The sequence below is a fragment of the Mirounga angustirostris genome, unplaced genomic scaffold (assembly GCF_029215605.1).
Source record: "Mirounga angustirostris isolate CCGP_5_RB_7025 unplaced genomic scaffold, mMirAng1.0.hap1 SCAF_10, whole genome shotgun sequence".
NCBI lineage: Eukaryota > Metazoa > Chordata > Mammalia > Carnivora > Phocidae > Mirounga > Mirounga angustirostris.
In genome coordinates this window covers 40,439,967-40,465,955 of record NW_026991718.1, presented here as the reverse complement: position 1 = coordinate 40,465,955, position 25,989 = coordinate 40,439,967, and the positions used below count along the sequence as shown (strand labels likewise).

Sequence of the window (25,989 nt, the reverse complement as noted above, 5' to 3'; positions counted from 1 at the left end):
CCATCTATAACTGATGGTAAAGACTCACCCTACCCCAAATACGAAAGAGAGAAGTTAAATTCAGAGTTGGGATTCTTCAGACTGTCTGTATCTCCAACTATGGAATTGTGTTTTAATGATTTCTTTCCCCCTGCAAGTCCGGCATCATTCTAGGCTACACTCTATGCTACACCATTTGCACTTAGTGGGCTACCCAGAAATGTCACTGGAAATCCCTCTTCCTTCCGTTCATTTGAAGTAATCAGCTCTGTATAGTCAGCATCTGCTATAAACCACTGCCCTCTTCACCTCTCTCAGAGGGAGATGTGTTTTAGAGGAAAATAGAGATGCTGCACAGATTGAAGTAGAGGGTTCTGAAGTTTGGGACCATGAGGCTTTCAGTCAATGAGGTACAGCAGTCATCCATTCACTCAGTTAACACATTTATCACTAGCTACATGTCAGGTACACTAGTGGGAATGGAAGTCTGATAAAACGTATATATATATATATATATGTATATATATATAGACACACACACACACGTGTGTGTGTGTGTGTGTGTGTGTGTGTTCCAGTTTACTGTTGTGGAATATGAGAGCAATTTCTTCTTGGATTATTATCCATTAGAGTGCTTATAAAAGTCTAAGATGGATGTGTAGGAATACATTCTGATGGTTCATTCTTCAATATCTTTAAACTCTTTGTTCAGTTAGGGACCATTCCAAAAACACAGTGGTAACAGGGTAAGATGGACTCTGGTCCAGAATCCCAGAGTCTACTTGTCCGTCCTTCTGCTTCTCTCCTACCGTTTGATCTCAGTGAGATGTACTCTCTGTATCTGAACCTTCTCGTCTTCCAAGTGGAAAGAAATGTCACAGAGGCTCTTGTTAGGTAAGACAGAAGAAAAATTGATAAAATAAGAGGTAAACTGGGAGAGACGGTAGAAATAATGTCAGTAATGAGAAAGAACCTAGCAATAAACTAGAACAAAGCACAGAGGAGCAAGCCAGCTATCAGTGACCTTGCTGCCCTAAAAGGTCACTTGCTGGAAAGGAGCTATCACACAACCTTTAAAACCAATAGTTCAACAAGATATTTGCCTATAACAAGTTATGGGGTAAATGTCATTGCGAGGTGCCACAATACGGTTGTGGTTGAAGTATAAATGAGCATCTGTGATGGATTTACTTGGAGTTGTTAGATAGTAAAATGTCATTATTGGGAGTACATGATTGACAAGTTGCCTTGCTGACATGTCATGTAACAGAAGTTTAGCTCAAGGGCCTGCCTTGTACTTGTGATCTGACATGAAGAGATGATAGTTAAGCTGTAATTTGCAGGGTGTGATTTTAGTTGCCATGTTGAAAATATTTCTAAAGCCAAAAGTTGAACAAGTGTCTTGTAACAGATACAAAATGCCCCTAGAAAGCTGAATAGCTGAAATAATACTGTGAAGGAAAAAGAATTTCCCTCTTCCTCCAAGAAGCAAAAGCAAAACAAAACAAAACTTCTGGGGAGAAGAACAGTTGAAGCTAGAAAAGATGATGTCCCTAATAGGCCAAAACCATTGATTATGATCCATGTCTGTGTAACAGGTGATGGTTTTTCAGGAACCTACTAATGGGAAGTGGTTGAGAGGAAAGGAACCCATGGAGGGTTAATCTGAGGATCAAAGAGTCATCCCTTAGAGGTAAATGAATTCCCAGTGACCTAGGACGAGGCCAGCATTTTGCAAACTGGTGTTCGATAAAACACTGTTTCATAAGACTTAATATTAAGAGTTGCAATTTTACAAATGTTCCAGATTCAAATTAAGCAGGTACATTTTTTCTCTGAGGAAGCCATCTCAGAGCCTATAATGTGCTACCACACAATATGTTTCTTCAAGAGGGAGAAAAAGTATTTTTCAAATATAATAATGAAAGGACATCTATTAGCATCTCCCAGAACTTGCATTTTATGGACTGATGTTTGAGAGATGCTGATTTGGATGATTGTTGATATTTGAGCTGTGAAACTGGCAAGCAGATAAAGGCAAAGAAAGGCAAGAAGTTTTGGCCCATGAGGATCCATACAGATAAGTGGAGACCAGCAGTGTAACTTCGTAGAGTGGTCTATTCACACCAGGGCTCCAGGAGTAGAGAGAACCCGTTAGAGAGAGACTGAGCCTCCGGAGACAGTTCTCAGGTTATAGCCCGGGTTCTAGTCAAATGGGATTTAGGGTGGAATTCCCCAGCTCTGAACTAGACAAAGAATCCAAGAAATAGAACAAGAAGTGTGCAATGAGTTACCATGTCAGAGATAAGTTATACAACTCCCAATCTGTAGTGTCCTGCCCAGCTTGCACCAAACAGCAGAACTATCGAAAGAAGATTAAGTACATCTTCTCTACTAAATTGTAGAACACAAGTAAACAGCATGTATCCTGCCCTGTTTTTAATTCAGAAAATGGAGAAAATCTTTCTGTGCCTGTGTGCATCAGTAGATAAAGCTATGGAAAGCTGGACAAGACCACCTAAGGAGAAATTAGGACAGGCTTGACAACAGAAGTTCTTGATGTGGCGTAGGTTGATGAGGTTCCATGATTTTTAAATGTCTACATTATGAATTAGAAAGCTCATGCAGACCTCTCTGTTTGATCATGTATTTATCCAAAAGCCATGTGGAGCCATGATGATACTCACTGTGCTGAGGATCCGGCACTGGAAAATTTAAAAAGAATAATTAATGTGCTTCCAATTCCAAGCTGATAAGACCTGGCGTCTGGAAATAATAAACTATAAAGCAAAGTAAAGTAAGAGGCCAAAAAAGGAGAAACGTGTAGGATCCTGATGGTAAAGAGATGGATGATGGGCACCACCTGCAACTTCAACCCCGTGTGAGTGCCAGCTCTCTCAAAATGACACATTTATGAAAGTGCCTTCCCAAAGCAAAGATCTTCACTTTTATAGCCATCCAAAAACAATAGAAACCCTGCTGCTTTAAAACATTACTCATGTGATTATTGACTAGATATAACGACCAAAGACCCTAGTGTAAAGTTATGGCAACTCCTAGTCAGTGCTTCGGGAACATTTTTTAATGACACACTGAATTCTGAGCATTGGGGGTGTAAGATGTTGTTCTCAAGAAATTTAGAGTTTAATAAATTAAAAAGAGCACTGTTTTGAGACATCTGAAAAGATACTCAACATCACTCATCATCAGGGAAATACCAATCAAAACTGCAATGAAATATCACTCCACACCTGTGAGAATGGCTAAAATTAACAACACAGGAAACAACAAGTATTGGTGAGGATGCAGAGAAAGGGGAACCCTCCTACACTGTTGGTGAGAATACAAGCCGGTGCAGCCACTCTGGAGAATAGCATGGAGGTTCCTCAAAATGTTAAAAATAGAGCTACCCTACGACCCAACAATTGCACTACTAGGCATTTATCCAAAGGCTACAAAAACACAGATTCAAAGGGGCACATGCACTTTGATGTTTATAGCAGCATTATCAACAAAAGACAAATTATGGAAAGAGCCCCAATTTCCATTGACTGGTGAATGAATAAAGAAGATGTGGTGTATACACACACACACACACACACACACACACACACACACCATGGAATATTACTCAGCCATCAAAAAGAATGAAATCTTGCCATTTGCAATGACATGGATGGAACCAGAGGGTATTATGCTAAGTAAAATAAGTCAGTCAGAGAAAGACAAATACCATATGATTTCACTCATATATGGAAGTTAAGAAACAAAACAGATGAACCTGGGGGGGTGTGGAGAAGCAAACCAGGAAACAGATAACTATAAAGAACAAACTGAGGATTACTACAGGGTTGGCAGATGGGGGGGATGGGTTAAATGGGTGATGGGCAAGGTGGGCACTTGGAGGGCACTTGTGATGAGCACTAGGTATTGTATGTAAGCAATGAATCACTAAATTCTACACCTGAAATTAATAGTACACTCTATATTAACTAACTGGAATTTAAATAAAAACTTGGGGGAAAAAAGAGCACGGTTTTAGAAAAACAACAACAGAACTGTGTACGTGGGAGAGAACCAAGTCTTATTGCTTATGAGGTTTACGTAGTTCTGTTGTCAAGGCACAGTTGCCTCGTAGACGGTGCCTTAACAGACAAAGAGCTTTGGCAGTCGCCTACTTTAGTATCTGTGTAATTAGGATGCTTTCTAGAATCCACTCTTAAGTTGATTGACTTCTAAACTAATTTGCCTAATATTACTTAATTGTTAATAACATTAATAACATTTACAAATCATTTACTAAGCATCTGGTGGTGTGCTGAGTGTTTTATCTGCCTTATATCATTTAATTCTAAAAAAACAAAACAGTGTAACTCGGGTACTATTGTTATTTTCAATTTTTACATAGGGAAACAAAATAGAGAGGTTAAGTAACTTACCCAAATTCACACAGCTAGGAAGTAGAAAAGGCAGGATTTGAATCGAGGTATTATGAATCCAAATCCCAAGCTCTTACCCACTAAAAAGAATCATCCAGTGTGCAGCAGTGAGCCTTAATTTTCTAACTGGTAGCTTCGTAGCGCTTAATTTGGGCTGATAGCATTGCTACTAGACAGAAGAAAACAAAAACCTTTTTTCTATTGAAACCTCCAAATAGTCTAACATTTTTGTTAAACGCTAGGCTTCATTCCCAGGTAGGCATAGACCACATTACATTTATCAGTAGGCTAAAGATGACTCTGATTATCAAATGTACTAATAACAATGATTATACACAGCCTTGCTCAGCCAAAATTCCGTAAAATAGTCAACTGAACAAGTTTGTCTAATTTGCCCAAAACTTTAGTTTTTATTCTGTTCTCTGCCTCCTATCTTAGCCCTCTTGATCCTGTGAGTCATGCTGAGGCTTGAACAAGTCCCTCCCTGCCTCATTTCCACTCCCCGTCTTCTGGCAGGGCTTTCCTTCACAGCCTCAGAGGGTCTTAGCTGTTCCCGAGCAAAGCCTCTGGTGAAGGAAAAGCTTTCCAACCAAAAAGCATTTAAAAATGAGGACGATGCCCTTTGGTGTGCCTGCACTGTCTCTCTGGTAGTGCAGTAAACAACAGAAAGTTTCACATTTTAGGACTTTAGACATAACAGAATCTGCAACAGGAGCCGAACGTACCAGCGATATATTTGCTATGGTGTTTAAAAAAAACAGTGTGGTTCGAAGTCTCACCCTTCAGTGGATGCTGCCTCCTGGTAGATGGGGGTGGTGGCATTTACTGCTTCATAAAATCATGATGAGGATACATATCACACCTGATTGTCTCAAGGCAAGGAATTATCAGGGAAATAAAATGGTCTCAGTTGAAATATTGGGGGAGTGAAGGGTGCTTGCTTAGATACTCCATGAACAGATGCATTGTACAGCTCCTGCAGAATAATAAAAATATGCCCTAGCTCTACTCAGTTGGGTGGACTACTGGAGCTTCCAGATTATACTGTCCAGGAAAATGTTCACTATTAACATTCCGGCTTCTCTCATAGTGACAACACACATGTGCACTGCGTTTCAGAGTAGTAAAGGATTCCCTTTAGCAAAACACCAGTGCCGATTTTTCATAGTGCGTTTTTGTCATTTCATGTGAAATCAGTGATTCCATCTTAACATAGCCTTAAGATAAGAGAAATGAAAAAAGTTGAGCATGGTGAAGTGAAACCCATAGGACCCTTGTGAGAGTATCATTTGTTGTACCTTTGAAAGAAGGTAAATAGAGCCGGTTGAGAGCTGTCTGAATTATGTCAGAAGACTGAGTAACAATTTATAAGGAGGATTATTCTGCCAGATTAAAAGAAAATCACATACTTGAAAACTTCTACCAGTTTGGTATCTCATTTACTCACTAGCAGAATCTCCATCTGGCCCCCAACATTCTACATCCCAAGCTCCAACCGTGCCGTTCCTTTTGAGTACCTTATTGTTACTAGGGTATGGCTCACAGCAAGGTTGCAGGTGCCCAAAAAGGCATGGACCTGATCCTGGAATCTTGGGTCCCCTGCCCCTGCACAGCTGTTACACTCTAGCCCTCAGGTAGCATCTGACTTTTTCTTGTGTTCACCTCATAGCTATAACCATGAATTCTGCATTTTGAGAATCCCCAGTATGTTTTCTAAACAAGTTGAGAGTGCCAGGCATACTTAGTGAGTTTCCAGCTAGGAAAGAATATAGACTTTGCTGGAAGTACACAGTAATGTTCCTGAGTTTTCTTAAACCACCACCACCACCAACACCTGCTTTCCCCAGACAGGCTGTACAAACGAAGTACACGGAAGAGAAGAATACTGGGAGAATACATTATAATCATCAAGGTGAATTAGATCAGGAAAGCCTACTTTGAAGAAACAAAGCCAATAAAACAACAAAATAAGCTGTGATAATTCTTTTTTTTTTTTTTTAAGATTTTATTTATTTATTTGACAGAGAGAGACACAGCGAGAGAGGGAACACAAGCAGGGGGAGTGCGAGAGGGAGAAGCAGGCTTCCCGCCGAGCAGGGAGCCCGATGCGGGGCTTGATCCCAGGACTCTGGGATCATGACCTGAGCCGAAGGCAGACGCTTAACCAACTGAGCCACCCAGGCGCCCCAAGCTGTGATAATTCTAATGAGACTCTGGCATTACCCATTTTTTCAAAGGCTGATAGAGTAAAAACTTGCTCCATAAAAAAGAGCCACTTTTTTCAAAACTCTGTTGGAGCCAAACTGTCTTGAGTTGATAAGCATATAATTTGATTTATTTCTTCTCATTATGGCCTGAATACATGTGTACAGTTATGAGTGTGAGGAGGAAGAATAATAGATGTGGAGATTTTCCCCCCTGTGGAATAAGTGAACCAATGCATTGTCCAACTTTTGTGAAAATGTCCTTAAATGCAGTGCAAGCAGATCTTCCTTCTCCCCACAGGTTCTTACCACTCCTCATTTTGTCTTGGGTTATTTCAATCCTGTTATCCAATATCAGCATGTAGTGTAGTTATATTAGTGAATAATTCACATCACAAACAGGGAAATGATTTTGCTGTAAAGGATGACAAGCCTGAGGTGACAAAAAACAATGAGTCTGGTTTACCTTTAAAGTCCATGTTAGAGAATTCTCAAAAATAATATCTCAGTAAGAACTGGTATCACATCAGAACACTGACAAAAATACTAGAGATGAAACTAAGAGTGCATTCAAAACACAGCAAGGTTTCCCCAAAGATTCCCCAGCTCTTTCCTAACCACTGAAAAAAATAATGAAGTACAGCAATTAACGGATCGCTATTGTGAGAGCTGAGGAAGTGACAGCGCTCACTATCACTGATGACATGAGTGTGTACCAGACTCCTTCACACTTTCCCACCTGGCTCAGCCATACTCTCTATTTCACAGGCTGAGTGTGTGTGTGTACTGTCAATGTCCCCAGAATCACCTTAATCACTTTGAGAGAAAGGATCAATATTTTCACACAAAAAAATCATGCTTTGTCAGTAAGGTACTGAAACTCATATTCCAACCAGTTATTAAATTAAATTCTGTTTCCACTCATCCCATTTCCATCCCTCAAACCCCTGTTCTACTTAGTTTGTGTGTAAATGGGGTGGGGGGAAGCACGCAGCCTGACGAATCTGGTTCCAGTGGTAGCATTCCTATTTTACTGGTGTTCTCTTGGGATAAGTTTGCTCTAAGATAAAGTGTCGATAGTCTACATGGATTCTACAGTCATAGACTATCTGCTTTTACATTTTTTTCTGATCTCTGTTTGAAGACTGCTCTGAGCACAGTGTAGTTACTCAGTAAACACCTGTTAAAAGTAAGCTTTTGCTGGGTTGATTGATCAGCATTTAAAAGGACAAACAGCCCTTAGTATCCTGAGGTGGAAAAATTTCACCCTTTTTTGAGATTCAGAATTATGCCATGGAACATAGATTTTCAGGGCACAAATGTTGGCTTTGAACACTTGTGTCTTGAAGACATAGACTTAGGAGATTTGCCCTTGTCTTCTCCTCACCCCCACCTCCCGCTTAGCCCACATGTGATTTGAAACAAAATATCGTTTAGACTTGCAGACAGCTGAGCAGTGGCAGGGTGCTCACCTTCTTGGCTTCCTAGCACCTGTTACTGACAGGAAGGTGTTTGCAAAGGCAGTTTGGTGCCCTGGCCCTGCCTCACTATGCAATGAGAGCACCATCATCCCCTGGGGTTCAATAAAGAAGCAAGAGGAGAGAAGCTCCTTTGGAAGGTGGTCCCTAAACCAGCTACTCCCTCTCCTGTAAGGAGGTTGGGTCTCTCAAATCCAATCTGACTTACACCTATGACCTTAACAAATCTTTTAACTTCTGTAAGCATCAATGTTTCTCATTTGTTACAAAGGAATAATAATGCATGTTTTGCCTGCCGTCGGTATTACATAAAATGATATATTTTAAAGTGATTTAAAAAATTGAGTGTGCCATGCAACAGAAGAGTATTACTCTGGTGCATTAGAGGGAGGGAAAAAGAATACTGGAAGAAAGGGTTTGGGTTAACCTGATAGAGTAATTGTGGTTTAAGTATTTCCATACAAATCGAAGTGATATTACACATGATCATCTTTCAATTAATTGTGGAGCAGAGATTTAATCATGTTTTTAATTCACATAATATTTAGATTTTGTGTGTTTTCTATAGAGGAGTGTTTGGACAAGTGTGACAATGTTGTAAATGTGGATACCATATGGACTTAAAGTACGAGGGATATAATTAATTCAAAATTATGGAAGCAATAAAATGTCCACCTAATAGGCCATTAAGCTACTAGTAAATGTCGTACTGTTTTCAGTTAATACCACAAATTAAAAGCGAAAATTCTTTTTAGTATTTTACCTTGCAAGGTCTTAGGGTAGAAAGTCTAGTACATTCAGCCCTGCCAATATTACTCATATAAGCAATAGGTAGGAAAGGAGGAAGATCTAGAGGCCTTTGGACTCCAGCTGTTAATACCATACCCAGAACAGTCATTTTCCAATTGTGATCCACGGGAGCCCCAGGATTGCTGCTGGAGGTGGAGAAAGAAAAGGAGGGGCATAAAGTAGCTAGAATTAAAAGCCTCCTCCCCAACTTGGCTTCATCTAAAACATTTCCACGATTTTACATTTTGTGTGCAGAGCTCCTATGTAAAAGTACATTAGAAATAAGAACTCATCAGAAAGAAGTACTGATCAGCTTCTAAAATTGGTTTTAATCAGTATTGTAAAGAACACTGGATAAGGAAGTAGGGAATCTTTATCTCATCTCTAAATTTGTGACCCTGGGCAGGTCATTTATCCTTCTGGGGCATAGGTCTTTGTATTAACAAAAACATGGAGATGATGTTAAATGTGGCTAGTTGTAAATTAATTAAAATGTTTTTGAAATGTGAGTTCTCGGAGGAAATATTAGCATAAAGTATCAGAAAACTAAACATTTTAAACTCCAACTGAAGCTGGTCATTCTCTAGAGCATGGAGAGATCTTCGATCTCCCTGGTTGTACAGGGACTTTCTTGGCTTATTTGTTTCTTGGCTGATTTGGGAGAATCCATTCCTCCCTCACTGTACCACATTCGTCTCTTTTGCAGTTGGCATCTCAGTCAGGCCAGACCTAGCTTAACCAGTTTATTAACCAGGAAGAAATGCCAGTCCTGCTGCTCAGGGTTATACCTAATGTAGAACCTTTCATAGAAATGACCACAAATAATCTAATTTTAAATAAATTTATAAATCTGTAGCATAAAGTCATATAAAGTATATAAGTCTATTTAAGTTATCCTACATATGAAGACAAAGAAAGCGGAGTGACTCTGTTGAAGTGATGAAGGTACAAAGCAATAGAGTGCTGCCCCCCATCTTCCATCACATCTCCCCACCCTGAGACACCTCTCATAACATCATAGCTCTGAGGAACCCTGTTCAAAACCACTGCATTACGAAACCCCTTTAAGTTACTACCACATATTGCAATTATTATTTTACTTTTTCATAATGTCCACCTAATTTTTACTTAAATAATCATGGAATTCAAAATTAGTCCTTTGGGAAGACATTTGTCAAAATCCTCACTTCAGAGTAGGACTCGAACCCCTTTATACTTGTTAAGAACATGATCTAAGAATGTTTGCTTTGTGCTTTCTTCTCTATTTGTCCTTGTTCCTGTGGGAAGCAGGGACTAGAAACTAGGTTGACTCTTGCTTGCCTACTTTCAAATAGGAAAATCATCCCACTTTCAAGATTTATCACTACTAAGCACCACTGACTTTACTTGGATGCAGCGCAGCACGGGGAGGGGGGAGGGGGACAAGAGCTTTTAGAACATGAGAAGAATTCTTGTTGATGTGTTCATTATTTGACTCCCTACCACTCTCCCACTGCAAGAAGTTAAAAAAGCCTATATAGCTTTAGCAAGGAATGCAATTGAATTAGATGCACAAAAATCAAGCCTTCTCACCTTAACCATCGGAAACATGGATTTATCAGAGTGGGGCCAGGAGCAGGAGAGAAGAGCATAGAGTAGTAGCTCTGTCTACAAACAGCCAAGTTGCACACGAACCTCCTAGGAAAACCTGAGGTGTCAGGTGAGGTCACTGATGGGAAGATGGAGGTGTAATGGGATCAGTGCCCAAGAAACGAGGGGGAAAGAAGTTGTGGAGAATTACAGGAATTCCCAATTCCAGGAAACCCAAAATGGCAGAAGAGAGACCTGAGTTATCTGGAGGTCCATTCTGGGACCTGGTAGGGGTGCAGTGGGGGAAAGAATGCTGAATGTGATGCTGAATAGTTTTAGGTTTTAGAGGGGCTTTTCCCACATTGCTTAAGAGATGATAGTGTGTGAAAACAGACAGGGTAGGTTACTTTTAAAGAGACTAGTTAAAGTGCAATAATTATGGGTGAGGAGAGAACCTTTTATTCTCGCTGAAGCAATGTCTTGTGTCCAGAAAGATACCAGGTAAATTTCTGGGAATGGGTACCACCAGCAGCACCATCTGATCACAGCCACCCACTAATAGGTCCATGAGGGCCAGACCTAGTTCCAAACCACCATCTTTCTCTGTCTTCACCAGGTAGCCCTAGTCTCCTTAAGGCTCAAAGCTCTTCTCTGACCTCAAAGCCCCAGAGGCATGGTCAGATGACATTACCTAGGCCCCATCTCAGGCTGCTTTGTATTCATTACAATATTACATTGCTTCCTTGGTCCTCCTCACCCAAGTTCCTGGTTTCCATGGCTGTTTAACTCAGGAGTACTCAATATACCTGTATCTGATCAGCTAGTCCAAGTAATGCTGGAATAGAGAGGAGCAAGGCATTTCCAGAATCTTTTAGAAAAATGAAAGACATACCTTGTCTCTTTGGGGACAATGGGCCCAATCACTCAAGAGTCAGGATTGTTATTTAGAGTCAAGTCCCTCCACGTCTCTCAACAGCAATCAGGACAAAGAATGTAGAATACCAAGACTATCAAAGTCTAAGGATGCCTTAGAAAACGTATTTATTGTCTTTTTTTTTATTTTTATTTTTTTAAAGATTTTATTTATTTATTTAGAGAGAGAGAATGAGAGACAGAGAGCAGGAGAGGGAGGAGGGTCAGAGGGAGAAGCAGACTCCCTGCTGAGCAGGGAGCCCGATGTGGGACTCAATCCCGGGACTCCAGGATCATGACCTGAGCCGAAGGCAGTCGCTTAACCAACTGAGCCACCCAGGCGCCCTATTTATTGTCTTTTAAAATGTTCTAAATGATCATGTCTTTATCTGATCTCTGAAAAAACTGTTTCTGACTTTCACCTCAGATTGTCATGAATTTTTCAAGGTCACTACCTGAACACTACAAAGTCCCTTAGAACCCCCAAGGCCTGTGAGTCTTTCTATTGCTAATCCAAGGTAGATGGGGACAAAATATATGCTCATCACTTCAATACCCAAAGCTCTGAATTGCTTTTTCTGTTTAGCATTTGTCAAATTGAGTATGAAATCCTCAAATTCCCTTCTTGCCCTCCCAGATTTTGTAAATCTCTGTATATGCTTTTGAATGACATCTCCACCTTGTCTGCGTATTGGAATCACCTGAGAAGCCTTACAAACTACAGAGAGATTCTGATTTAATTGGTCTGGGTTGGAACTTAGGCTTTAGGACTTATTTTTAAAACTCCCCAGGTGATTCTAATGTGCAGCTCAAGTTGAGAGCCTTTCCAAAGCTCTCAATATATGGACTTAATAAATCAGAAACTCAGGGATGGGGCCCAGCAATATGTCTCTAAAAGCCATCTAGAGGATTTTAATGCATGCTTAAAGTTCAGAACCACTGTTCTAGAGCGTAGCAGTAAATATGACTTTAGTTCAGAGTGGTTCTCAGTCAGGAGCATCAGCATCAGGATCACCTGGGAATGCATTAGAAATGCAAAATGCAAATTCTTACATGCCATCCCCCGACCTACTGAGTCAGAAACTCCGAAAGTGGACCCAGGGGGCTCCTGGGTGGCTCAGTCAGTTAAGCCTCTGCCTTTGGCTCAGGTCATGATCCCAGGGTCCTGGATCCAGTCCCACGTCGGGCTCCCTGCTCAGTGGGGAGCATGCTTCTCCCTCTGCCCCCCACCCTGCTCATGTTCTCTCTCTCTCTCTCAAATAAATATAAAATAAATAAAATCTTACCAAAAAAAAAAAAAGTGGGCCCAGTTACCGGTATTCTAACAAGCTCTCAGGTGGTTGAGACTCACTCTTCTTTAAAAATAAGAACCAGGGCGCTTGGGTGGCTCAGTTGGTTAAGAGACTGCCTTCGGCTCAGGTCATGATCCTGGAGTCCCTGGATCGAGTCCCGCATCGGGCTCCCTGCTCAGCGAGGAGCCTGCTTCTCCCTCTAACCCTCCCCGCTCTCATGTACTCTCTCTCTCTCTCTCTCATTCTCACTCTCTCAAATAAATAAATAAATCTTAAAAAAAAAAAATAAGAACCAATAAAAATAAAACTTTTGGTATTCAGACGTGGAAAGAAAAGGGAAAAAGAAAAGGAAGAAAGACAAGGATAGGAAGGTGGGGAAGCAGGCAGGGGCAGGTGGGAGGTTTTTTTGTTTTTGCAGTCCTGTACTGAATGGTTTATAATATAGCCCTGTGGTGTAGGAGATGTTCTTCTTTAAAGAAGAATGCTGAGGGGCAAAGGGAAGGCTGTCCACAACCGATCGAGGCAACAGAAACAGAATTTGCATTATATCTATGACTCCAAGCTGGAACGTTCCCTTCACCAGGCTAGGACATTGACCAGCTATAGACTCTGGGATGGCAACTGGCTGCTCATGTTTTTTTATGATCGGTTGTCCTTGTCTTTATAAAAAATAAATCTGTAAAATGTAGATTCATCTGGACGATACTAATAATATGAATAATACTTTCTATTTATTGTTTACTGTGCACCAAGCACAATTCTAAGAACTTTTCACATTGTTAATTTATTTGACTCTTACCACAGTGCTATACAAGTGGGTGCACTTATCCCTTTCCATATATATGGAAATTCAGAGTTTAAGTCAAGTGCCCAAGGTCACAACCCCTAGATGCGGGTGACTGGGTTTAAGCCCATCTAACTACAGAGTCACACATTAAACACCACAACAACTAGTGGTTCTTGGCTGGGGCAATTTTGTGCCACAGGTGACATCAGGCAGTGTCTGGAGACATTTTTGGTTGCCACAAGAGGGGTAAGAGTGCTATGGCAAGTAGTGGGTAGAGGACAGGGATGCTGTTGTACATCCTACAGTGTTGAAGATAGTCTCCCAAAGCAAAGAATTGTCTGGTCCAATGTCAGTAGTGCTGAGGTTGAGAAACTGTCCTTCTCTACCCCATCTCTCAAGTTCAGGAGAGGTCCCAAGGAGACACAATTGAATAAGCAAATGGTAACTATTTAAATTGTTAGATTTTTTTCTCTTTAAAAAGCATTTGACTTGATATAGTTGACACACAGTGTTACCTTAGTTTCAGGTATACAACATAGTGATTCAGCTTCTCTGGATGTTACATACTGTGCTCACCACAAGGATACCACCATCAGGCACCATACCACACTATTACAGTATCATTGACTATATTCCCAGTGCTGTGCCTTTTATTTCCATGACTTATTCATTCCATAACTGGAAGCCTGTACCTCCCACTCCCCTTCACCCATTTTGCCCATCCTTCCACCCCTCTTCCCTCTGGCAACTACCAGTTTGTTCTCTGTATTTACAGGTCTGATTCTGCTTTTTGTTTGTTTTTTTTATATTCATTTGTTTTTTTTTTTAGATTCCACATAAGAGTGAAATCATATGGCTATTTTTATCTTTCTCAATCTGACTTATTTCACTTAGCATAAGACCCTCTTAGGTCCATCCATGTTGTCGCAAATGGCATAATCTCATCCTTTTTATGCCTGCATAATTCCTTTGTGTGTGTGTGTGTGAGAGAGAGAGAGCGTGCGTGTATACCACATCTTTCTTATCCATTCATCTATCGATGGACACTTAGGTTGCTTCCATATCTTGACTATTGTAACTAATGCTGCAATAAACATAAGGGTGTATATATCTTTTTGAATTAGTGCTTTCATTTTCTTTGGATAAATACCCAGTAGTGGAATTATTGGATCATATGGTATTTCTATTTTTAATTTTTTGAGGAACCTCCATACTATTTTTGACATGGCTGCACCAATTTATATTCCCACCAACAGGGCATGAGTGTTCCCTTTTCTCTATATCCTTGCCAACAATTGTTATTTCTTGTCTTTTTGATGTTAGCCATTCTGACAAGTGTAAGGTGATATCTCATTGTGGTTTTGATTTGCATTTCTCTGATGATCAGTGGTGTGGTGCATCTTTTCATGAGGCAAGGGAAACAAAAGCAAAAATAAACCACATCAAAATAAAAAGCTTTCACACAGCAAAGGAAACCAACAACAAAACAGAAAGGCACCTACTAAATGGGAGAAGATATTTACAAATGATATATTTGAGAAGAGGTTAATATCCAAAATATATATAGAGTTTATACAACTCAACACACACACACACACACACACACACACACACACAAACCACCAAAAACCCAGTCTGATTAAAAAATGGGCCGAGGACCTGAATAGGCATTTTTCCAAAGAAGGCATTGTTCTCTTTTTAATCAGGTGTTTCTAAAATTTCCTGATGGAAAGAGTGCCTTGTGACCACAGCACAAATCTAGAGTCTGGAACTGAACTCATCTCTCTCATGAGTTAAAGTTCAACTCAGGTCTGGAATCAGCAAGCAACTTTATATAGAGAATAAGTGTCTAGAGGTGTCGTTAATGAGTCTGGAGTTCAGTAAACAGAGAATACCAAATATGGCAGCAACCCTGGGTAATTAAGCATGTGGGCTACTAACTTGTACTGTATCAGAATTTTTATCTGGCTTTATCATTGTAATTAAGAAAACTAAATTAACCTACAAACTTCTGCTCCTGAGCATAATAGGAAGGCTTAGCTGAGTTAATTAAAATACTATCAGGCTCTGGTGCTATAAAATTCTACTTATAGGTCTGGGTCCATGAAGGGAGAATGTTCTTAGGGCATAATGAAATAAAGTAGGTCTCTGTGTGAGAGATTAGCTGCTACTTGATAAATTTGATCAATAGAGACAGCTAATCCAGATAACTAAGGAGCAAGTCCTTCTGAGAATCTATTTGAGTAAGACCTAGGAGAGACACTGCAGTTGGACTGGAATGTCTTTGGACATCCAAGCAGTCTCATTGGAATTAAACACACAGTGCCCCCTTCACTCACCTCTTTTAAGATATAATTCATTATTTGGAAATGACCATAGAGAATTGTATGCCTTTTAATTATTTAGGTTTCAGACCAACCACTACCTTTATTACTTCCCCTCTCTCTCTCTGTCTCTGTCCCCTTCACTGTCTCTCATCTCTCACTACTGGACTGTCTCAGCAAGTTAGCTGTGCTCATGTCATTTCTACCTCATGTTTTAGTTATTGATCCATATGTCTTGTCTCCTACAGACCCAGAGACGATGAACAGGGTTTTGCAATATCTTTGCATCCTTGGCCATATTATCCAAAAGAAGCTTAATAAATGTTTGCTAAATGGATACACACAAAAAAATAAATGAAAATCTCTCTCGTTTCCATATCTCCTCTTTTTTTTTTTTAATTTTTTTATTTATTTATTTGAGACAGAGAGAATGAGAGACAGAGAGCACATGAGAGGGGAGAGGGTCAGAGAGAGGAGCAGACTCCCTGCAGAGCAGGGAGCCCGATGCAGGACTCGATCCCGGGACTCCAGGATCATGACCTGAGCCGAAGGCAGTCGCTTAACCAACTGAGCCACCCAGGCGCCCATCCATATCTCCTCTTTTTTCCTTTATAGCCACTTCCCTTTCCCCAAGCAGGTCACTCTGTTAAAAAAGGGAAAGAGCATAATGTTTATCTGTTTTTTGTATTGACAACCTGTATTATTTTACATTTGAAAATAGGAGTCTGCTGTCAAAAGAGAAAAAAAGTTTACAAAATGGTTTAGTTTAATCTTCTTATCAGTGAGAAAACTGAAGTCCAGGGAAAAAATAACTCCCCATATTCACAAGGCTAAAAAAAAAAAAAAAAAAAGTGGCTGAACCATGACTAACTCTCCATGACCAGCCTCTAGTTACCTGTGGGCCAGTCTTCAGTTCTTTGGGAGGTGTTGTTGTGATGGGGAAGAGAGGGGACAGTAGAAAGGCAGCAGCTGAGAGCGCATTCCTCTTGGAGTGCTGACTTATATGAGCCAAGAGAAGATCCCCAATAAGATCAGACCAGCCTTACACTTCAGTAGACCGTGCTCCTCCATGCTGCCTCCAATGCCTATTGCTCTAGGTTAAAGCCTGTGCATCTACGAGTTTCTATTACAAAAGAAATGCACACACCAGGATAGGAAATGCATGAAGCCATGTATTAGCAGGGGCTACCAAACAAAATACCACAGACTGACTGGCTTAAACAACAGGAGTTTACTTTTCACAGTTCAGGAGTCTGCGGCCAGCGTGGTCTGGTTCTGGTGAGAGCTCTCTTCCAGGCTTGCAGATGGCTGCCTTCTCACTGTGTCCCCACATGGGAGAGAGAGAGAGCAGGAAAGCTCTGGTGTCTCTTCTTACAAGGGCACCAATACTCTTAAGAACTCATCCAAACCTAATTATCTCCTGAAGCCCCCATCTCCAAATACCATCACATCAGGTCTTAGGAGTTCAACATATGAATTTGAGGATACACAATTGTCCATAACAGTCACTATCAATCATTTGTCCAGCCCCTCACTCATGAGAAGTGCAGAGCTGAACAAGGGCTCATCCTGCATCCCAGGAACTAGGGCACAAGGGCAAGTGTGTTGGAGGGGGAGTCAGCATGAGGGTCCTGGATGTTGAGGAGAAGAGAAAGAAAGCCTAAAGTGGGGTCGGCATCACATCACCATTTGGCAGAAACCTGTTTGCAGACACTCTTGTAGAAGAAATGAGAACTTTAGTGAACAAAACTCCAAATTCAAAAATAGGACCCTTGGTTTTGAGTTCCAGCTGTTTTTTCCTAGCTTTGTGATTGTGGACAAAACACTTTTCTGAGTCACTATGTATGTTTATCTGAAAATGCATAATCCTGCCCCATCTGTCTTACAGGATGGGTATGAGGACCAGGAAGCATATTATATGTGAAAGTGCTTAACAAACTGTAAGAGACTAAAATTGTGACATGTTCCACACTATAGTTACCCTCATAGAATTTAGCAAAGGAAGAAGTAATGTACTTGGCATCTTTTATGACTAGGGCACTGGTTTTAAGCTTAGTGCCTGACTTCTTGAAGAGTCAGTGCCGGAGGAAAGTGCTAATGGGCACAGCTGTGCTCCTGTTCTTTGTCATTCACACTTAAACGCACAGCAAGAGCAGAAATTCTTTTACAACTAACCTAAGCAAATCAGGAAAACAGCCAATACTGCACTGCAGACTGTAGCTCCATTTCCCTGCATAAAAAGAACACCAAGCCTGCTGCAGGAATTTCAGGGACATTTAATGCTTCGTTTGAGATTTGGGCTTTGTTTCTGGGGGGTGTGTGTGTGTGTGTGTGTGTGCATTTCATTCTATTGATTTTAAGTGGAATCAGCTAGGTGCTGCTGCTATTTGTGATGTGACAAAATAATGATTCACTGCACAGAACTGGGGTGTCCTGGCAGCAATTTGCAGGGGAAATAAATATAGGAGCAATCACAAGTATTATTTTCCCAGCCCAGCATGATGTGGTATAAAACAAAGAATTTTACTGCAGGCAGGAAGTGTCCCTCTAGAGTGGGGGAAATGCAATCTTTGTGGCTTTTCCCATAGAAACTTTGTACATGGACTTCCAAAGTTCAGGTGCCCTGCTTTCAGAGAACCTCTGACCCTTCCAGCTTTCTAAGCGTGGAACTCTAATGGAACCACAGTGCCTTTTTTTTCCCCTTTTCACTCTTTGAAACATAAGAGAGTAGTCCTCATAGCTAGATAATTTTAAATGCCTCTCCTGGTTCCCCTTCCTGTTTATAGAACCATTTTTCTAGTCTTGATTTTGCAAAATGAGTAGCAGAAATCAGACTATTAATATATTTGAGCAGCATGTGGTTGAGCCACTATATGGAAAGTGCATGTTGGTGTTTCCTCACTTAATGTTGCAGAGAAAGTACTTAAAACAAACAAATGTATTAATTGCTGGCTGTGTGCCAAGTGCTATGCTGAATGCTTTAAAAATGTTATCTTACATAATTCTCACATCAACTCCAGAAAATAAATGCTGAATTTTTGCATTTAGAACAAAATATAATCTTAGAGATGAATAGGAAAGTGCTTTTACTGGTCCACATGCCACCTCTACCTCCCACCCCTGCACCACCCTGAACTACCATATTGAATACCACCCCAGTAGATGGCATGCCCAGCATCCCTTTTATCCCGTTTTGTGGCGTATTTTCCCTCATCAAACATTATCTTGGCAAATAGTCTCTATCAACTTGTGTAGGCTAACAGTCACTGGACTCACTTGTCCAAAGTACTTATATTTCCAGACTCATCTTTCCCTAGAGATGGAAATCAATTGTGGGTGCCCAATACATAAGCCAGATTAGAGTGTGGCTGTTGTGGTTGAAATGAAGATGGGAATCATGTGGTGGCTGAGAAATAAGAAAGGGATTCTTTTTTTTTTTTTTTTTTTTTTGTAGATTTTATTTGTTTGAGAGAGAGAGCATGTAAGCAGGGGGAAGAGCAGAGGGAGAGGGACAAGCAGACTCTGGGGCAAGTGCGGAGCCTGATGTGTGTCTCAGTCTCACAACCCTGAGGTCATGCCTGAGCTGAAATCAAGAGTCAGACACTCAACCAACTGAGCCACCCAGGCACCCCAAGAAAGGGATTCTTAAGATTCTGTAGAGCACGGTTATAACTGTGTGGTGGTAATCCAGCAGTGTGGACTACCCCCACCCCCATTTTACAACTCTAAAAGCTGAGAACGATGGAGAATAAGCAATCTCCAGGAGAAGAAATAAGTTATGAAGAAACTAGGATTGAGGTTCAATCTTAGTAAAACCTGTAAAACTGGTGCTCTTCCCACTGGACTACAAAATTGAATGAAGAACTAGTGAAGGAAACAGGTGATGGTAGAGAAAGTAGGAAACCTTCTAAGAGACTGTTTTAGGAAAACCAAGAAAAGAATAAATTTTAAGCAGGGATGTTCAAAATAGCCTGTAATGTCGCAGAGAACTCAAGGAGGCTAGAGACTGAAAAATAATCACTTGATTTGGTTATTAGTTTGATTCATTTAGAAGGTGCTGGAAAGTGTTGAAAGGCAATTTGAGAAAAAATTACGGGATGTACACCGAAATGGGGGGTAGCCAAGAGAGTAGAGGAAACATAAGTAGTAGGAGACTTCTAACCATTACAAGAAAAGGAGAAGGAAGTGATACATGATGCTTTAGAACTGATTTAGGATGGGAGTGACCTAAGTATGTTTATGGATAAAGAAGGATGGACTAATGATAGAAAACCTCGTAGAAGAGCAAGATCTGGGGAAAAGTTGGAGACAATAGGATCAAGCCAAAACAATGAAGAATGTAGATACAGCAAGATTCTGAGGTTGAAAGTAAAGAAATTAGGGAACATTTTGCTTGGATTTGACCATCTTCTGGATATCCATCTTCAGGATAATGGAAATCCTGAACTCCCCTGCTGTGGGGAGTGTGAAAAGGTGAAAATTCTGAATAGAAATTCTCTAACAGTTTAAGGAGTTAAAGATGAAAAGGCATAGGGAAATTTGGAATGTAATCTGAGTTATTAATACAGAGCTTTATTTGACTAAGGGATCTTGATAGTTGTCATATCTTCATCAAGATTTTGTAACTAGGGCACCTGGGTGGCTCAGTCTGTTAAGCATCTGCCTTCAGCTCAAGTCATGATCTTAGGGTCCTGGGATCGAGCGCCGCATCCGGCTCCCTGCTCAGCAGGAAGCCTGCTTCTCCCTCTCCCTCTGCCTGCCACTCCCCCTGCCTGTACTCACTCTCTCTGTCAAATAAATAAAATCTTAGGGAAAAAAAGATTTTTGTAACTAAATACTCAGATGTGGTAAAATCCATTCTGGTTAGTGCATTATATAATGCCATGAAGCAAGCTCTGAAATGCTTCCAGCAACATTTTGGTGTGAACCCTTCAGTCTTTTCTGGAAAGGGGCAAATTATGATACTTACGTGAACACACACACACACACACACACACACACAGGTATTGATTGACTACTGCTTTAAGTAATTGGTGTAGTAATGGAAAGAAACAGTAAAGATGGAATGCACAGTATCTATTTCTGATAGCTGTAGAGTCTTCTTGGGCAGGGCAGAGTCAGCCCTTATGGAAAATAACTTGAGCATTCAGGGCAAGCCATGTAAGTCAACCATGGTGCCAAAGAAAATGGAATAAACCAAATGTCTAAGAGCTGAGCATTTGGACATAATATAGCTCTCATGGGCTGGCAGTAATCACAGAAGCTTCCTGGAGTTTGGATATAACAAAGAAGTATTTAAATTTTCACAATTAAGTATTAATGTTCTTTGCAGCCAGAACACATAATTTAAATATTTTTTAAATCTCTGAAGAAATATAGACAGGAAAGTCTACAATCTGACACCTGAGGAGTCATTTGAGTTAATTTATTATACATGAAGCTTGTATTATTTTAAGTTAAAATGCACTTGTTTATTAAATTTGCCTTTTGATAAATCAGGCATTGGTATAGTTCTTAAAATTATGGGTCCTTTTTCTGTGCATTGTTAACTGGCCTATACCCAGTAATTATTGCAGATTTTCTTTCTCTATTTAATTAGGTGATTTGATTTGTACTTTTTTTTAATTACAGTATTTGTCTCCTTCTTTGTTTGAGGCAAAATTGTAATCATTAGTTCTACTACCTGAGGCTGCTAAATGAATATTTACTAAAATTTAAAAATAAGCCACTGAAAGGGGTTTAATTGTATCTGAACCAGAAAATTTCCATTTCACACCCATCATCTTAACTTCATTGTGGCTGCTGAACTCAGAATGAAAAGCTACAAAAGCCCCAGGGGAACAGAGAACAGTAACATCACTACGTCTCTACAGAAACTAAGTTCCTAAGAACTCAGTGCAAAAAGCATCCCCCTCCTTCCACAATAGTCTACACCTCCTAGCTTGGTCACAGGCAAGATCAGAAAGTACAGAAGAATGATAGTGACTTAAACCAAAAAAAAAAAATTTGTTTTAAAGTGGAGTGGGAATGAGAGAGAAAGCTGTTATATGTCTCAATGAGATATATCCCTTTGAAAATAAAACCTCAAATAACAAAAATCTTAAAATTAGTTGCATTCTGATTAACCTTACCAGGTGTAATGGTTAACTTTCTGTTGGAGCCTAGCTTTTTTTATTATGGATATCTCTGTAAAGGTTTTTGGAGTTGTGATTAACATTTAAATCGGTGGACTTTGAGTCAAGGAGATAACCTCCATAATGTGAGAGGCTCTGCTTCATGCAATCAGTTGAAGGCCTTAGTAGAACAAAGATTGACCTCCCCTGAGCAAGAAGGAATTCTGCCAGGCGGGGAAATCGGAGTGGGAGAGGAACCATGAGAGACTAACAAACTGAGGGTTTTAGAGGGGAGGGGGGTGGGGGGATGGGTTAGACCGGTGATGGGAATTAAGGAAGGCACGTATTGCATGGAGCACTGGGTGTTATACGCAAACAGTGAATCATGGAACACTACATCAAAAACTAAAAAAAAAAAAATAGAAGAAGGAATTCTGCCTGCAGACGGTTTTTGGAATCCATGTTCCACCTGCTGCCTAACCTACAAATTGTGGGGCTACCAAGCCTCCATGACTGTGTAAGACAATTCCTTAAAATAAATCTCACACACACACAAATATATATCCACACATACATTCTGTTAGTTCTGTTTCACTTAAGAACTCTAATGTACCAGAGTCAACATTTTTATTAATATTACTATTTTTATTTTAATCAGAAAATATTTCCATTTGAGCTGTTTTGAGCAAGAGAGGGCATGGTATATTTGCAGAGACTTGAAACTGAAAACCTGGTTCTAGTCTATATTATTTGGACCAGAGTCACTACTTGTCTCTCAGGAACCTCAGTTTCCTATTCTATAAGATGATGGAGGTAGACAGGGACTGAAGTTCTTGCCACTGTGCTATTGAATATGTGACACCCTCATTTATTTGTTGATCTCTACCAAGTAGATTAGGGTTTTTTTATGTGATATACAACTTTCCTTTTAATGAACAATAGTAAAGTATTGCCCACCTGGTCTAAAGCAATATATAATCTTTATTACCATTCATTATGGTGTATGGAGAAAAAAGTGGATATTGACGTAGGAAAGACGTTAAGGTTCCAAGACAATGGCCAAGAATGAATTCTTGAGACATCTTTGGTGCAAAAAGGTGGTTTTATTAAAGCACAGGGACAGGACCCATGGGCAGAAATAGCTGCACCGGGGTCACGAGGAGTGGCCCATTATATACTTTCAAGTTGGGAAGGGGTTAGGGATAGCATTAAGTCTCTAAGGAATTTTGGAAGCAAGGTTTCCAGGACCCTGGGGAGGCTAGCTATTGTTGGGAAAAGGTCATTTATGACTGTCTAATAAAACCTGAGTCATGAGACCCTTCAGATGTGTATGGGTGGGTCATATGTTTGGGGGGTGATTGCCAACACGTATCTTGGGGGGTTTAGAGATAAAGGAAATGTCTAAAGGAATGTTTATATGTTGAAGTAGACTTACAGGATCCTGGGGGTTGGGCTAAGATTGCCTTTTGCCCTGAGCAAAGCATTAACATCAAGGCAGTTGAGTCCCTAGAGGAATGTCACGCTGCCTGTTTCAAGGACGGGTCAGTGGGCTGCAGGCAGTAAGGAAATTTAATAATTTCTCTTCTGCCTTTGTTTCCCACGTCAGATATGACCCAAACCTTATCTTTCTGGGTCTCTTTGTAGCATTGCAAACTGCTCACTCCTTTGTTGAAGGGCTCCTCTGCTCCCTTGCTTTCAGCAACGTATTTCCTTCTGTTTCTGCTCCAGGCAGAGGCAACAACTGGAAAATATTTACAATAAACATAGCAAAAGTTTGAATTCCCTGATAAGGAATACAAACAAAGAAGTAAAATCTCACTGCAGCAAAAAATAGGAACTGAAAATTGTCAAATAAGGATGTTCAGTGGCTGGTAAATATTGGAAAAATATTTTACTTTACAATTAATCAAATAGAAATTATAATAATGTGACGGAGTTTTACACCCATAAAATTAGCAAAGGTTTCTCTTATTTTAATTCTATACCTAATACGAGGGTACAGTGAGGCTGGTGGGGGCAGTATAAATTGGAACAGGACTTTTAGAAGGCAATTTGGCAATGTGCATCAAGAGACTTAAAATATCCAAGCCCCCAAATTCACTTCTAGGTACCTTCCATATGCATTATGCATAAATCAGGGTATGGGGGGGAGCTCTGTGTAAAGAGATGCTTATTACAGCATTATGCAAAATAACAGAAAAAGGAAATAATAGTCAATAATAAGGAAATGGATCATTAAATTACAGTACAATCACCTGATTTTAAAAATCAAGCAACCATTGAAAATTATGTTTATTAAGAGTTTTTAATAACATTGGGAAACATTTACATTATAATGTTAAGTGAAAAATAAAACAGGATACAAAGCTATGTTTAAAATAATTCTCCCTAGAAGACATTTGCTGCACTGTCCTAGAGGCCCAGAGACCACAGATCTGATGAAAACTCCCTGGCTCTTTCCTTAACCAGAAAAGAATGTGAGTTCAAAGGAGATTGCTGGCAAGGAGAGGGTGACTTTGGCCTTGTGGTTGACTCACTGGGGAGCTACACAGTGGTCCTGAAGCATCGTGCCACCTGGGCTAAGCGTTCAGTCCCGATTGCAAAGCCCAGCTCCGTTATTATTTTTCTGATCTTAGGTTTGTCACTTCAGCATTTTTAGCTTCAGCCTTCTCTTCCACTAAAGGGGGATATTAATAATATATCTCCCACATAAGGCAATTATTAGAAGTAAATGACATAATTATGTAAATCACATCATAGTGCCTGGCATGGTATAAATGCTTAATAATTGCTGGCTAATTTTATGCTGTGAAGGTTTGCCTGATGAAATAAAACATATGTTCCCATGTATTCCATTAATTAATTAAGACTAAATTAATTAATACTTAATGGATTTAATACTCAGTGTGGAAACTTAACTACTTCTTAACATATTCCAATGTGTGCCATTTCTGGTCAATTATCTATAGAAATGGTCACCACCTCATGGAACTGTTGAGCAGGGAAAGAACTGAGTGAAATAATGCATTTCATGTACTTACCAGAGTCCTTGGCACACAGTAAAAAATCAATAAGATGTTAGCTTTTAAAAATTAAGAGCATAATCTTCATCTATAATTCCAGTTAAATGAAGGGTTTCTTCATCAATCAGTTGACGAATCAACTTATATTGATTGATTACTATGATCCAGAAATGGTGTTGGTGCAACATGGATTCATGCATTCACATCTACAAGAGCCGACAAAGCAAAAGTATGTGCCAACTGCTAAGGAAGTAGCTCTCTTTGTGCCTCATGGAATTTTTTTTTCTCTAAATATATCATACTTCAGTTTTCTCCCCACTGTTGCTCCGAAAGGGGCATAATTTCTCTCTAAGGGGCTAGAAAGAGAGAGTTTGGCAGAATAATGACAACAACTGACGCCGTTTAAAAAGGATAAATATGACTCGGGTAATTTGACAGTGATTTCTTTTCAAATTTGGGAGAAAAGACTAACTAAGAACAGCAGAGTTTTCTCATTTGTATTTCATCTAAAATGCCACTGCGTGTTTCCTGAAATGTTAATGACAAAATTAGCTCCATGCCGTGTGAGAAAGAAACCATCCAAAGGCTTGAACAGGGAGGCACCACCAATGAAATAGTCCCCAGTGTGCGTTCCAGATGGAAGCAGAGACACGGCGATTTGGAAGCAAGAGTAAAATGCAAAGGATTGTAACTGCAAACAGTAGTGTTTGGGAAACATTATCAAGCACGTGGGAGAATGGAAATGCTTAACGTGAAGACCGAGGAAGTGAGGTGGGAATAAACGCTAGCATGCTGCTACTACTAACCTATAATACCACTGTGAGCTCCAGAGTCTTGCTTTGCTCCTGTGAACATGCACACGTAACGCACATAGACGCGGCTGTGGAAAGATCTCTTTAGGAAGGGAAGGCCCTGAGTGTCAACTCATCTCCAATCATTAGGATGGAAAAACAGGAAATGGTCTCTGGTTTTAAAAATAATTAGCAACAGTTACAGTTTTCAAAGAATTTTCATAAACATTATTACATTGATACTTGTTACAGCCATGCCTGTTAGAAAGAGGAAACATGAGTATTCCAT

General features: G+C 40.1%; 1 pseudogene; it reads left to right on the top strand.

Moving 5' to 3' along the window:
- The first annotated feature begins 730 nt into the window (after positions 1-730).
- The window catches only part of LOC123850755 (cytokine receptor-like factor 3), a 64,372-nt pseudogene continuing 39,113 nt past the window's right edge, over positions 731-25,989 (top strand).